The sequence below is a fragment of the Hemicordylus capensis genome, chromosome 3 (assembly GCF_027244095.1).
Source record: "Hemicordylus capensis ecotype Gifberg chromosome 3, rHemCap1.1.pri, whole genome shotgun sequence".
Classification (NCBI taxonomy): domain Eukaryota; kingdom Metazoa; phylum Chordata; class Lepidosauria; order Squamata; family Cordylidae; genus Hemicordylus; species Hemicordylus capensis.
In genome coordinates, this window is record NC_069659.1 from 303210799 (window position 1) to 303227383 (window position 16585).

Here is a 16585-nt window from a genome sequence, read left to right on the forward strand (position 1 = left end):
ACTGCTTTGCAGTGATTCCATTCCTATCTCTCGGGTAGATTCCAGATGGTGGAGCTTGGTGACAGTCGCTCTTCAAAGCAGGAGCTGTTTTATGGGGTCCCTCAGGGCTACATTCTGTCACCAATGCTTTTCAATATCAACATGAAACCGCTGGGTGAGGTCATCAGGAGATTTGGTGCTGGGTCCTGTCAGTATGCTGATGACACTCAAATCTACTTTTCCCTTCCTTCTTCAGGAAATGGCACTCATTCTCTAAATGCCTGACTACAGGCAGTAATGGGCTGGATGAGGGATAACAAATTGAAGTTGAATCCAAGCAAGATGGAGGTGCTCATTGTGGGGGCTCAGAATCTGAGGGGTGAGTTAGATCTTCCTGTGCTGGATGGGGTTACACTCCCCCAGAAGGTGCAGGTGCGCAGCTTGGGAGTACTCCTGGACCCAGGCCTCACCTTTGTTTCTCAGGTGGAGGCCATGGCCAGGAGTGCTTTCTATCAGCTTCAGCTGATTCGACAGCTGCGCCCATTCCTTGAAGAGGATGATCTCAAAACAGTGGTGCATTAGCTGGTAACCTCCCGGCTTGACTATTGCAATGCGCTCTACGTGGGGCTGCCTTTGTACGTAGTTCGGAAACTTCAGTTAGTTCAGAATGCGGCCGCCAGATTGGTCTCTGGGGCAACCCGGAGAGACCATATTACGCCTATTTTGAAACAATTGCACTGGCTGCCAATATGTTTGTGGGCAAAATACAAAGTGCTGGTTATTACCTTTAAAGCCCTGCACGGTTTAGGCCTGAGTTACCTCAGAGAGCGCCTTCTTCTGCATGATCCCCACCGCACATTAAGGTATGTACAGCCCTGCTGGATCAGGCCCAAAGCCCATCTAGTCCAGCATCCTGTTTCACACAGTGGCCCACCAGATGCTGATGGAAGCCCATGGGCAAGAGATGAGAGCATGCCCTCTCTCCTGCTGTTACTCCCCTGCAACTGGTATTCAGAGGCATCCTGCTGCCTTGGAGGCTGGAGGTGGCCCACAGCCCTCCGACTAGTCACCATTGATAGACCTCTCCTCCACGAAATTATCCAAACCACTCTTAAAGCCATCCAAACTAGTAGCCAACACCACATCTTGTGGCAGAGAATTCCACAAGTTGATTATGCATTGTGTGAAAAAAATATTTCCGTTCATTGATCCTAAATTTCCTGGCAATCAACTTCATGGGATGACCCTGGATTCTAGTGTTATGTGAGAGGGAGAAGAATTCCTCTCTCTCCACTTTCTCCACACCATGCATGATTTTATAGACCTCTATCACGTCTCCCCAGAGTCATCTTTTTTCTAAACTAAGAATCCCCACTTGCTGTAGCCTTGCCTTTTAAGGAAGGTGCTCCAAGCCCCTGATCATCTGACTCAGTATATGGCAGCTTCCTGTTTTCCCGTATTGGTTGCCCTCTTCTGCACCTTCTCCAGTTCTACAATGTCCTTCTTTAGATGTGGTGACCAGAATTGTACACAGTACTCCAGGTCATCTGAGGAGGTTCGTCTCCAGTTACTACCAGCTAGTCTGGTGGTGACTCAGAGGCGGGCCTTCTCTATAGCTGCTCCTAGGCTGTGGAATGCACTCCCTGTGGAAATCCGTAATTTGAATTCTCTATTAGCCTCCAGGAGAGCACTTAAAACATATTTGTTCGGCCTGGCTTTCCAGGGTTTTAAAATCAGTTTTAACCCCGTTTCGGGGTTTTTAATTACTGCAATTGTTTAATTCTTGTTTTAAAATGTTTTAAAATTGTTAACTGTTGTCATATTGTGTTTAATTTTTTGTTTTAGCTCTTTATTGTTTTAGTGGTTTGTTTTTAATTGTAAACCGCCCTGAGTCATTTTGGAAGGGTGATATACAAACAAACAAACAAACAAACAAACCCTTGCTAACTGAGCAAAGAGGCACCTTTTTAATGTGGTGATTCTCTTTATTTAGCAGAAGGAGAGCAACTGGCCCTATCCACCCCAGCACAGTAACCCCCCAGTAATTGTTGCTGGTGTCTGTCTTATGTTTCTGTTTAGATTGTGAGCCCTTTGGGGACAGGGATCCATCTTGTTTGTTTGTTTGTTTGTTTGTTTGTTTGTTATCTATGTAAACTGCTTTGGAAACTTTTGTTGAAAAGTAGTATATAAATATTTGTTTGTTGTGGTGGTGGTTTCTTTTGTTTGTGAGATAGAGTTGTCGTGAGAAATAGACAGTGACAAGCTCTCGCTCTCGCTCTCTCTTGCGTGTAATATTTCTTGGTGATTGCTGTGATGAGCTCCATGTCTGGGCTTGAAACTAACTTGTGCTTCACTCACTGCTCTGGACTGCTCTGCAATCTGCATTGCAAAGTGTACTCAGTCAAAATGTGGCTGAAGTTGAGCTAGTTCAGCTTCTGGCTATGCTTGCTGCTAAGGGTGCTGCTGTGGCAGCTGTTGCAATGCTAAGAAGTAACATAAGGAGTCAGGAACTTGTGTCATGGATGTTACTGCAGTGCAGTCACTGTGGCTGGCAGTGGATTCTGGGTCACTAATCCTTTTGGCCATTTTAGGATTGTGTTTGAAATGTGTGTTCTGTGTTGGAAGGGACAAATTCCCTTTTACTGTGTGCTTCTTCAGTGTTTTTCAAGGCAGGGTTGCAAAATGCATTGTAAATTACAATGCAAAAGTTGTGTGCATGGACTCTGTGAGTGCAGCTTGTTCCAGCCATAGGGAACAATGGGGAAACTTGAAACACCCCATTGTTCCCCATGGGTAGCTTCTAGGGACACCAACGTGGGTTGTGTGGTAGCACATGATGGGTACTACCTATCACCCAAACAACAAAAAAAATGGCCAAATGGTCAATTTTAACAAATTTTTAACCTTTAAATTGTAGCTGAGGATAGTAGCATGGTAGTTCACCAACAGCTGGAAAGCCAAGGCTGCTGACCCCTGCTCTAGCATCTATCAATATTCTATGGAGACCACAGTCTGGAGTGACAGCTGGAGCTTACCCTCCCTATGGATGTTCTTCTTGAGGAATTGGAACCTTGGGGACCTCATTCCCCACATTTGGACCGTTGGCTGCATTCCAGACCTTCTTTTGTCACCCAGGATCTTGAGAGTAATGGCAATAACAGATATGAGCTGATGCTCAGTACCAACAAGTACTTACCTGGCTGCCCAAGGCATCCCCTCCTGTGTGGAGGGAAACAAGCCCTGACCCAGCCCTGGATACATACCCATCTAAGTCCAGGAAGGGGTGGGACTTCCTGCTCACTTTATAAGCTCCTTGGTGTCAACCACACACCTGCTGGTACAACTGCTCTAAGAGCTCTTCTAGAACCAGGTCCCCAGCTTTGTTCCCTCTAATAGTGATTTCCAGATGTTGTTGACTACAACTCCCAGCATCCCCAGCTGCAATTGCCTTTGCTTGGGAATTATGGGAGTTGTAGCCAACAACATCTGGGAATCCCTGTTAGAGAGAACACTGGTCCCCAGTTAATATATTGGTTTCTTGCTCCTGTTTCTGCTTCCTGCCTCAGCTCTTTGTTGCCATTGTGCCTTCTAGTTCAAGCCTGTTACTCTATGGCCAAATTCACATGTAACATGGAACTGCAGGTTCAATGGAATCACAGTTCCACACCCACACTCTCCCATCTGCATTTAGATGAAATGGAGAGCTGCCTCTTGGCAGTCTCGCTGATTGTAGAGAGGAGGGGGAACTGGTTGCTGGGGCTTCCTTCTTTAATGAAGAACAGCCCTGGTAGCCAATGACAGCCAAAGTGAGGGAGGAGCTTCCTGCCTCAACTCTGGTTCCATGGGGCCAAAACTGTGGTGCCAGTATTTGGATGTAATGCTGGCACTCAAAACCAGAGTTAGGCAGTGCAACTCCATGCTCAACCAAAGATTGAAGTCCAGGGAGTGAAACTGTGGGTCCCTTTTCACCCTTAACTCCAGTTTCCCACATTTGGACATGTGGTTATGGAAACTGGAGGTGAAGGGACCTCTGGGACCAATGCAGGTGAAGAGACCAACGTTCCTATGACGTTGCTTCTGTTTCCCATCCAACTCCCACTTCAGCTTTCAGCTCCAAACCTATCTCACATTGCCTCCTTCCGGCCGTAGGGATGGAAAATTAGACAAGAAGATTTGAGAGCCACAGCTCAGTTGCAGAGCACATGCTTTCCATGCAGAAGATCCCAGATTCAAATCCTGTCAGTCTCAGTAAAAAAACTTATTGAATGCCTAGGCTGGAAAAGGCCTGCCCCTGAGATGTCAGAGAGTGCCCCTGCCAGTATTAGGCTAAGTGGGCTGCTAGTCTGGCTCAGGATAAGGCAGCATCCTATGTCTATCATATTATATTCTAGGCAAAAGTATCTCTTCCCATTTAGTTATCAATTTAGACGGCTTCTTTCATACCTTCTTTTTTGCCGTGAATTCCCCTCTAGCAAGAATGCTGATGTTTCAGTAGCATCCGAACTTAATTTGTGACATCTAAGTGAAAACGTTACTTTTCTAAGAAGCTTTTATGTAGCCCAAGTGTGCTCTTTAAAATGAAGCAAGTTTCTTGCGGTGGGGGGTGGTGGTGGTGGAAATCTGTCAGTTTTAACCATTTTCATTTTGCTGAGCTTATAGTGAAAAATGAAATTAATGCAATTCTGAGATTCCAGGTTTTGGATCAAAATGACAGTACGGTTAATTTGCTTTCACTGACCCCGTGTGATCAAGCTTCGTCTTTGGGTGCTCCCTTTCTATCTCTGATTAAGCTCTGCCTCCACTTCTCAGTGCCTTCAAACTCTGCTCTTTCCTCATTTTATTTGCACTTCTAAAGCCAGGCCTTTTCTAAGTCTCCTTTATTTAGAATGAAAACCTATTTTTAGAGTACTATCATAGATTTAGAAGCACCCTCACACAGCTCATGCCAAACCTCAGTCCTACAGGGAAGAGCACTGGTTTAAAACAAAACAAAACAGTCCATGTTTGCAGCAAAAGTTGGCTGTACATAGCACTGATTGATTGATATGTTTCCTGAAGCTTCAGGCACATTGCTTTTTATATGTATATATATTCATTCCATATACATATATATATACACATATATCTACTATATATGTATATTTATCCATTCATTCATTGCCTCATTCATAAAAAACTTTACCAAAAAAAAAAAAAAAAAACCCGCTGGGGATTGGGGTAAGATTTCTTGGTAAAAACATAGGCACCAGCCAATCAACAAGGTTCACAGCTGGCTTCAGTTCCCAACTTGTAGAACCTGACTGCACCACCAGAACTCTATCCTACAGAAGAAAGGTATATTTGGTGGAATGGAGTGAAGGCACTTCCAAATCAGCACTACTGCTCTAAGAACATGATGCCACTTTTTACCCTGAATAAAGCAGACAGAGGAAGATGGCTTGATAATGTGGCCCTAATTAGTAGCAGAGAGCACAAAAGATGTGGCTGTGATGATCCATGAAAGGGTTAACAGAAAAAAGTGCATTCCAAAAAGAAAACTGAATGAAGAGAGGGAACTGAGTTGGGAATATATATTTGCATCACTGGTGCTGTGGAAGGATTCTCTCATTGTCTGTTATTTTGCACATTTTATTAGGAAGCTACTCTGAAATGGCTGACTTAAATTATTAACAAAATTCAGTTTTGGACTGTTAAGCAGATCGAAATTTGTACCATGGCAAGGATTTTGTTATTGTGTCGCATTCCATGTGGCTATGGAAGAGGTTGCACTGATAATGCATTGGCATGAGGGTATTATTTGAAGTGCAAATATATTTATTGGGTGGCTTACTGGGGAAAGGAGACCAAAATGGAAGGAAAGTAAATAGAAATAGTAGGAAAATCAAGTGAAGGAGATAGAAAAGGAAGGGGAAATAGTATCTTCCTGTTGAAAAAAAATTACAAATTCCTTTTTCACTCATTATAATCAGGAATTGTTGACTGATTTTGACTCACAGGCTCACAATCTGACCACTAAAGTAGGTGTGGAATCAAGAACTGTGCCCCCATTGTGGCAGCCTTCCCCATAAAGATTGCACTCAATGTGCAGTCTTAGGATGAAGCTGTTCCTACCTTCCCTCAAAGTGGCAAGTGAATAGAAAACATGCCCCTGAAGGTTGTGCAACCTTCAGAGATACATTTCCATGTGGTGCAGACAGAGTCCTTCTGGGTAAAGAGCAATGGAAGATATTTCACCCCTCCATTGCACCTTCCCCTGGAAGGAGCCAAACAGAAGTATACTACATATTTCCACTTTCCACGGAGTTTTAAGGGGAAGGTAGGGACCCTAAATTTGCTGTTCCCACTGCACACTGGTTGTGGCACAATTGGTTTAAATTCTCCTCAGAGGTCACACACCTCATGTTCTGCACTCACTTTGTTAGTCAGGATATCAGCCACTGATTTCAATCAGTTTAAAAATGAAGCAAATAGAAGAAAGTTAAGCAACAAACGTTTCCTCACATTCCCACTAAAATCAATGGAACTTTAATGTGCATAACTTGGCTGCTTAAGGTTGGACTCACAGCCTCAACCCTCCTCTGCAGGGTTGAAAGACCTATTAAGATGGTCTGCCCATGAAGGCTATTGGATCCAAAAGGGTTCCAAGAAATCTTGGAAGGCTTTAAAGTTGGTTATACCAGTGATTCTTGCACTGCCCTGGTTCAGACTTGGAATAATGAACTTACCAGGGCAGTAGACACTCCTAAGCACCCTCTCCAACCACTTCTAAATTAGCCCCTTGGTATACAGAAGAACTACATGGGCTGAAGTGGCAAGGTAGATGGCTAGAGCACAGGTGGAGAAAGACTAGGCTCAAATTCGACAGATTACTACATAAGGAGCATCTGAAGATCTATGCTCTGGCAATGCACACAGCAAAGAAGCAGTTCTTTCTGCCTGCATTGCTTCTTCAAGCTCACATCAAGCGGAGCTGTCTGGGGTTATGAGAGGGCTAGTACATGGACTTCCTCCCTAGAATAAGTATTGAATCCATCAGTTACCTGTTGTGACATTTTAAATGAGTTTTTTTGCAGATAAAATCTCTCATATTCGAGGTGAACTAGACTCTACAGTTACTGCAGAGTCTACTGTGGAGGTGTCCAGAAGCTCCTCTTGTGAGGTTAAATTGGATCAGTTTCAGTTTGTGACTCCTGAGAATGTGGACAAGCTACCTGGGACACTTTGACCTACCACCTGTCCATTTGACCCTTGCCCAAAATGGTGTATACCGCAGGATGGTTATTGGAGAGGGTCTTGTTAAGATCATTAATGATTCTCTGAAGGAGGGCAGGATCCCTCCTTGTCTCAAGGATGCAATTAATAGACTACTTTTGAAGACACCTGCATTGGATCCCTCAGAATTAGGCAATCATTGGTCTATCTCCAACCTCTCATGGTTGGGCAAGGTGATTGATCTCAGCTCCAGGTTGTCTTGGAGGAAGAAATTATCTGAACCCATTTCAAACTGTCTTTCAGGTGGGCTATGGGGTGGAGACTGCCCTGCTTGGCCTGTTGGATGAATTTCCAATTAGAAATCGACAGGGGGAGTGTGACTCTGTTGATCCTTTTGGATAATAGAAAATTACATCAGTTGTGGTCTTGAGTGTGCAGCCATAACAAGCTTACCAATTTATTTATTCATAAAGTAGGGACCAAACAACCTAAAGAGGTTGTTCTCATGACACAGGATGGTGGGGTGGAGTGGGCCGGAGGAATGGCAGGAGTGATTTTCCTTTCCCCCAGACAATTTTTGGGCCACTTAGGTCATGCTCCCACATGAGCTGTGCTTTCCAGATCCGCGTGGCCATCTGGAGGCTGAGGGAACATGGTCCATCCGCTTGAGGAGTGCAGTGCACTGGGGGGATTTCCCCACAAGCTGGACACTTTAGACTGCCGGCAGCCCAGCAGACACACCACTGAGTACGGGGCCAGAAGGGCATGCTCATGCACTTTAGCTTGGTAATAGCCCGGGGACAAAACTTGGGCTACCCAGCGGGGCAGTGCCAGGATTGAGCCGAATCCCAGTGCTCCACATGAAGAGTCCTACCAAGTTAGGACTGTACAAGCCTGGGTAGGGCTTCTCATGTGTACAACCTCATTATATAACATCCAAACACCCATGGCACCTAGTTTTTTTTTTTTTAATATTGCTTCAGTATTCTTCTGTGTATTAAGGAAATTGGCAATAAAAGCAATCTGGATAGTTTAGTACTTCTAGATAATACTTCCTCTTGTAGCATACCTTCTCTTATGAACATGTATATCAATCAAGGGTTGTATTTGCTTAGAAATGGTAGGAATACTGGCTATGAAAATTATTGGTTCCTGCTGTGGTCATAAGCAAGAGCTTGGAAAGGATGCTTGGGGTGTTTGGGAACGGCTGCAGCGAGCTCTTTCTACAAATGTTGTAGGGTACGATGCTACTATGAGTCATGCTGTTGTGTCATGAAAAGAGGAAAAATGTTTCTCTCTTTGGCTTTGGCATTGGCTTGGCCTGGCCTGGTTGTTATGAGTGTTAATGGGCAGTTGACTGTTCCAAGCACCTGGAATGTGTCATATTAACCTTCCAGGGTGGTAATTAAAACCAGCTTGCGCCTGGCAAAGTGTATGAGGAGAGCTAGAAAACATCAATTTGGAGATGGGGGGTTATTTCAGGAGATGAGATTCGTATGTAAATCAGGTAGTGTCTGTGTTCTTTGCACCACTGTAATGCTGTAAAGAAAAAGAAAAAGGTCACAAAAACACCATAAATCTCCAGTTTTCTGCTCAAGATTATCCTGAAATGGCCACTGTTCGAGGAAAAAAGACTGTTTTCAAATAGAACAGTACACAGTTTTTTCTCAGCTCATAGCTCCTTCTCTATGAGCTTCTGTCTTATCTTCAGTATTGAATAAAAAGGCCCATCTTTCCAATCATATTGGAAAGATGGGCCTTGTTAGGTTATTCTACCACTAGATCTGTCATCCATCCCTGTCAAAATGTATTGCCCTTTACATTGTTCTGCTGGTATTTCAAATATATTACCCTACCTGGCATGTAAAGGTGTTATTTGAGGGATTTTCCTTTGGAATGACTACAGTTCTATTGTGGCCAAAAAGAACTCGGATGTTTTAAGAGCTTTTCTAAAAGAATCAGACTCATTATCTGGCTCCCTCACTCAGATTTAAACTGCTGCTTTAAATTATATTTTTACTCAGATGCAAATACCTTAATCATTCATATTTGAAAATGTTGCAAGGAAATGAGTGCACGCCTTAAAGTCAAGTGAAAATTAGCATTGCAATTAAGTTATAAACTGTGCAAAACTAGAGAAAAGAGAATTTCATTTTTGCCATAACTATTTCATTTCTTCCTCGTCCTCTCCTTTATAAAAGCCTGAAAGATGAGCGGCTATTGCTAAAACAAAGAGGAAAAATTCAATTTGGTTTTCTTCAATTCACAACGCAGAATGATGATGATTTACATACCCCAAATCACCTCATGATGTGACATAAGACAGCACATCACACACTGAGAAAATTAAAGCTTCTTAAGTAGGGCACAGACAGCATTACTGGTGATATTCATTTAGTCTTGATGAGCATATACTGCCATTCAGAGCTGCCAGGTCTCTTTTGCCTGGAAGGACAAATCTACATTTTGGAACCTTGTTGTCCTGCTCAGAATTAATTTTGGAAAGCACATATACACTCAGGAAGAGACAGAAAAGACTCAGTGGCTTTGAGCATAAAGAATGTGATGCTTATCAATAGAATCAATAGGTATTAACCTTTCTGTCTTGTAATTCAACCTACAAGGGACAACCTGATCCCCAAAAATGCAAGCAGAGAGAATTTAAGATGCACTCTGCCTTTAGGAGAATTTAACTGGAAAACCCGTGTCTTAGTTTCCTTTTAGAAATGCATATATATTGGTCTAGATCTCAGATAATATATGGACTTTCAAATGAATATTTTATAACAAGAACAGATGGTGATGCACCTACGTATGTATGAATGGGGGTTGGGAGAAAATCTGTAACTTTTCATCCTAGCTTCTTCTGTGCTGGTAAGATTGCATGCTCATGATTGCCCCTTTGCAGAAGTGTCTCTTCCTGACTGAATGCAGCTTAGACAAATCCCAATTGGACATTCCCAGGGGAAGTGTTTCTAGGGACTTGTATGATACACTTTGATTGTATGTTAAGGTTGTGGTTGCTAGGATTCATATCTTCCCCAGAACAAGCCTCATTAAGGAAGAGACAGTAGGCTATTCACATCAGAACACACTCACTGTACACATGAAAGTGGATGAGGGAAGCAGGATTGCAGCTGCTGACCTTGCTCTGACCTTGATGTGTTCAGTCACAGTGGAAGATGTGCACAAGTTCTACATGCATACAACTAAATGTGTGTAGGCTCTTCCTCATAATGAGAAACCCTATGAAATCAAGGTTTTCAGTCATGCATACAGAGGCCATGGGGATACCACTTTACAACTCATGAGAAGAACCATCTGTGTCAGCAGGGGTGTTGAGCAGAATCGCTAATAATGTACGAGAACATCCCTTCTGCCTTGGACAGCTCTCTTACATGAGTATCAGGCCATGGAAACATGCATGCAAGTTGGACAGCAGATGCCACCCAATGGGTGCTTGACACAAGCAATTCATGGGGAAAGGTACAGGTACCTCAGCAACACCTTTCCCTGTGTTGGTGACTGCCATGAATTAGCAGTCAAAGTGGGTATTCTGCCAGCTTGTCCACCTATTTGAACATGTCAATCTTTATTTTTGCCTGGAATTATGACCCCACTCTCCTGGGGTCACAGACAAGTGGGGCTCCCCTCTCCCATGGTTCCCCATAGTTGCAGATCTGCATACACCACTAGTCTGAACTGGGGAAATTTGAGTGAGAGTTAAGATCTGTCCCTGATCCTGGTGTTTCCCCAGTCTGCCCAACCGGCTACTACACTGTTTCCCCAGTCTGCCCAACCAGTTACATAGTGTGTCAAAATCTCCATTGGGTTCGGGTGTGTCAAAGGCTTCCCTGGAGAGGAGGGGGTTGCTGTTATTATTATTAATAATAATAATAATTTGATTTCTATACCACCCTTCCAAAAATAGCTCAGGGCGGTTTACACAGAGAAATAATAAATAAATAAGATGGATCCCTGTCCCCAAAGGGCTCACATTCTAAAAAACACCAACAACGTAGACACCAGCAACAGTCACTGGAGGTACTGTGCTGGGGGTGGATAGGGCCAGTTACTCTCCCCCTGCTAAATAAAGAGAATCACCATGGTAAAAAGTGCCTCTTTGCCCAGTTAGCAGTTGCCTAGTGGTGCTTCTTTGCTCAGTTAACTATGCAAATGAACTATCATTAACTAGAGAGAACGGGCTCCTGTGCAAGTGGGGCCCCTTTTTTAAAAAAAGCTAAACTCATGAGCGCACAGTCCAATAGAAGACCGAAGGTTGGTGAGCCTAAAGTCCCCTCCAGTAGACTGATCCTATGAGAGTGCTAATCTCCGGGTGGCAAGCCACTACAGGGGCAAGAGTGCAGTTTGGTCTATATGGACTGCTTTGCCAGGGTGAGCCATCGCAAGAGCATCCTTGGTCATAGGATCTCAGGATCCGTTGCCCTCCCTCATATACATATCCCCTCCTAGGGGAACATCATGTTCCCTTTCCTTTCCTGAGTAACAGAAAATTAGTGCCCTTCAGCATCCCTCCACACCAGAAATTGTCCTTGTGCAAGACTGTTTTGTTGTAGGGTTCTTAGGAGGGCGGCAGGGCAATTGCTGTCAGATGTTGCAGAACATTTAAAAGGATTTAAATGCTATTGCCTGCTGAGGGTGGGTGGACCGTTCCAAAAGGGCCCGATCGCAGTAGGCACACCCCCTTGAAGATCGTGGTCAATGGATGCAGCTCTCAAAACATTCTGATGCCTTACCCTTAGTCTGGTGATGCAAGTGCTATGGAGTTTGCTGGGATGCAGCCTCAGTGGACCAGAAAGGCCCTCCCCCCGCCCTGAAACTGGTGATTGCCAGGTTGCGGTTGAATGCATGTCTGCAATGCAATTCATGGTTTGAAAAATTAACCACGGATTCAGAAACCTCTGGTTTTGCATTACATGTGAATGTGGCCAATAAGATCTTTTTAACAAAGCTCCAAACTTAGAAAAGCCTGCATCCTGTACTAACTGCCTCATGGTGGAAGGGAGAAGAAAGAACAAAGAAGAAGGGAGTGTCCTAAGAATATCGGTCTACCAATCAAAACAGACTTAGAGATAGAAAAAGGGCATAGGGGTGTGCGAGCTCTTCAGCCAGCTTGGCTCTAATCTGGACAGGATTCAAACTGACCTGGCACAGTCTGGGCTTGGGCCAGCTGAAGGGGGTCTTGTAGGGGTGTGCAATTCGGATTTTTGGTGTTTCGATTCTGATCCAAATTGAAACACCCCCAATTCATTTTTGGGTCCGAATCTGACCCATCCAAATCACCCCAGATTCGATTTGGATCTGAATTAATCCAAATCTGAATCTGAATTTATTTGGATCAAAAAACCGGAGCCCAGGGCCAAAAGAGTGGGGTGGGGTGGTAGTGCCTAATGGGTGGATGCTACCACCCAAATTGCAGAGGAATTGGGCAAAGGGCTGGTTTTTGTTGAATTGTTGAAGTTTTACTGTCTTTGGGGCAGATTTGGGGCATAAAATTGGATCTGGGGCAGAAGGGTGGGGTGGTAGTGCCTAATGGGTGGAGGCTACCACTCAAATTGCAGAGGGATTGGGCAAAGGGCTGGTTTTTGTTGAATTGTTGAAGTTTACACGTCTTTACGGTTTCCCCCCATAAGGTATAATGGAGGTGTATTGTTTCTCGTCGGGAGGGAAAGGGGTGGCCTAGAGTGGTGTGAGGTTGGTGGTAGTGCCCAAAGGCAGCAAAGAAGCTACCAGAATTTTTCCATAGGATTTGGGCAGAAGGCTGATTTTTGGTGATTTATTGGAGTTTATGTGTCTTTAAGGTTTTTCCTCATAAGGTGTAATAGAGGTTTCAGCAGCCCCATAACTGCACCGGGGGGGCCCTGGGGTGGCCCAGAGTGAGTGGTGGTGTAGTGCACATAGGGTGCCAGCCACCTCCATGGGTTGCTAACCCATGGGGTACAGGGTTCTGTTTTTTCTGTGGTGTTCTGAGTGTAGATTCTCTAGTAGCAAATGAGATTTTCAATACAAACCATGAATCCACTCTCATTTGTTTTGTCTCCGTATCACCCGAATCAGCTAGATTTGGGTACAAATCAATTTGTACCCAAATCGCTTTGCACATCCCTAGGGTCTTGTCTGATTTGGCTATTAGGCCATCTCAGGGAATATACTTGTAAAGGGGAATCTAGCTAAAGGGGCTAAAGGGGGATTCTTAGACTAGGGAATACCCCTTTACTTGTAAAGGGGAACTCTAGCTGGATTCCGCTTCACAAGTACATCCCCTGAGCTGGCCCATGAGCCTGTTCTTTGAACCAGGGGGCTGGGCCGATTCGAACTCGGACCACCTGAACCAAGCCAGCTCAATGTCGAGCCTGGCTCAATGTGAGCCAACTTGCACATCCCTGCAAGGGGGCAGACCTACAATCTCTGCTTCTATTCCTAATGTTAAGAGCCAATGCTTGTGGAGTCACACGTCTTCTACAGCTTAATGTGTTGCAAGTAATTCTTCAAGAAAGTATATATTCTCTATTCCACTTGCAGGGATATATTTTTTACCTATTCCAATGTCCTTGCTTTTGTTCCCTTCTCTAACGTTCAGGCACTGTTGTCGGGTCAGGCTAGATGATGCCATAATTAACAAAATGGCTGCCTTGAAAGGCAGGTTATAGAACAGCCGCCATCTCTGGCTGGAAGAGGCAAAAATCTGATGGCTATGAAGGCAAAGCAGCCAGCACTAAGAGAGCTAATTACTCAGGGGGGAGAGAGAGAAGTACCAGTGGCAACATCAATCACAGGGGTAGTAACTACCACAATCATCACACCTCCTTGTCATCTTGTAGTAGTGCCATTTCCATTGCTCATTTCTGGCTTTCCCTTCTTTACTTTTTTCTGTCTTTCCCTGCCCAGCAGCCTTTTGAAACCCAGAGTCTGCCTGTTTAGCCCACAGCAGCCAATCAAGTTGAAGACACCTCTTCAGAAATGGCTCCCCAGACTAGAGTTCAGGAAGTTGCTTCAGCTATAGGTTCTCTAAGATCACAATTAGGCTTGGAATTCTTGCCAAGCCCTAGAAAGGCAGTTTCTAGGCTCACAGAATTTGCAAACAGATGAAAGATAATATACTGTAATTTACACAGGAGGTTCTCAGGCACTGTTTACTCATGGAGCACATTAATGCTCACACCAAGACCTGAGACAATTGTTCTCCTTCATTTAAGGTCTCCACCTTCAGTACATTCATGTGAATGGCACTCTCGTAGATGAGTAATACTGTTAAGTGTGTCCTGCTATTAAGCTTGTAACCTTATGAACCCAAGTGACTCGGTTAAGTCTCAAGTATGTCACATATCTCATTCTTGTTTAATTGAACAATTGCTATGACATTTCAACCTTCAAAACGTTTCTTCTTGTTAATTATGGACTCCTGTGAGACAATCCCAAATGGCTTCCTTCCTGTTGAACAAATCTTATTCTGCCTTTTCCAATTTCTGTTTAAAAGTACAAACCATGGAATACCCCTTACAAGAGGGATGTTCCATGAAATCTTGGCATAAGCTATTTCCTCCTGCCCCTTGAAATTATAAAGAGAACATCGGCAAATAAACTGTTCATTCCCCTGAATGCATGCACAGCCACAGACACAGCCACATCTGCATCCCGTTGATCCAAACAGTTTCTGTCCAGCACCCCTCCACCCGCCACCATAAACCAAGCACCTAAGCTGTCCAACGAAAGTCTTGAAATAGTAAGCTGCAAACTGAATGTTCAATGCTGCATCTCTGACAGGGCAGTCAGAGATAGGAATTGCTTTTCTGAGGCTATGAATACAGATAAACTGAATGGATTTGAGATTGTAACTTCCCTGCAACTGACAGAAGTCTAATTTATGACTTTACACTGGTATTCTGGGGCTTGTATTTAATAAATGGTTGTAGTGGCAATATTGGAATACCTAGTTATCATGTTAATACATGATGGTTTTTCAAACATTCTGTAGGTCATGCTCTAAATGTAAGTAGTGTAGTGCAGGACTGAGACCAGGAAAAGTCATTTGTAGGATTGCACACACACACACACACACACACACACACACACACACACACACAAACACACCCCACCCCAGCAAAGGGGTCCATGTAAAGTAAAGCAATCAATTAGTCAGGGCCAGGTAGAAGACTGGTTTGGGGAACCCAGCAAAAACATAACAGCAGAATGCAGGCCAAGACAGGAAGACATAGGCTAGTCAATGGGGTGGTGGTGGTTAGGGGTTTTTTCACCTGAAGCACTCCAACTATTGTTGGACTAAAACTCAGCATCCCCAGCCTCAATAAACTGAAGCTCAGATTAGCCTCTCTGGGCTAGGGGAAGAAGAGAATCGAGGTGACTGACAAAAATTTAGACAGAAAGCTGGGGTTTGGATCAATCTAAGGATGCATATTATTGCACAGGTAAAGATAGAGTAATCAGCCTGCTGTATAAAGTGGAAACAATCTTCATTGTTCATTGACAACAGAAATTTTATTGCTGGTCAGTTACTAATGAGCTTGATATAACATTAATTAAATTGGTAGGGCTCATAATGAAGAAGACGCTCTCTTAGATACCCAGGGCATAAGCCGTTTAGGGCTTTGTAAGTTATAACTAGCACTTTGTATTTTGTCCGAGAACCTATTGGCAGCCAGTGTAACTCCATCAGTAAAGGAGTAGCATGGTCTCTCCAAGATGACCCAGAAACCAACCTGGCTGCTGCGTTCTGACCAACTAAAGTTTCTGGATTATGTACAAAGGCAGCTCCACATAGAGAGTATTACAAAAGTCAAGTCTGGAGGTCACCAACAGATGTACCACTGTTTTGAGGTCATTGATCTTGAGAAACGGGCGCAGCTGGCGTATCAGCCGAAGCTGATGGAAAGCACCCCTGGCCACTGCCTCAACCTAAGAAACCAGGGAGAGGTGTGAATCCAGAAGTACTCCCAGACTGCGAACCTGTTCCTTTTGGGGAAGTGTGACCCCCATCTAGAACAGGCAGATAAAAATTGTCTCTAGAGTTCTGACCCTGCACAATAAGTACCTCCAGCTTATCTGGATTCAGCTTCAGTTTATTCTCCCTCATCTGGCCCATTACTGCTTCCAGGCAGGCATTTAGGGAAGATATGCCAGCTGCTGAAGAAGTTGTCATGGAGAAGTAGATCTGGGTGTCATCAGCGTACTGGTAACACCCAGCTCCAAATCTCCTGATGATCTCCCCAGCGGTTTCATGTAGATGTTAAAAAGCATTGGAGAAAGTATGGAGCCTTGAGGGACACCATACATAAGCTCAGATTTTGAAGAGCAACAATCTCCAATTGACACCTATCTGAAATCTATCTGAGAGGCAGGAGCAGAACCACTATAA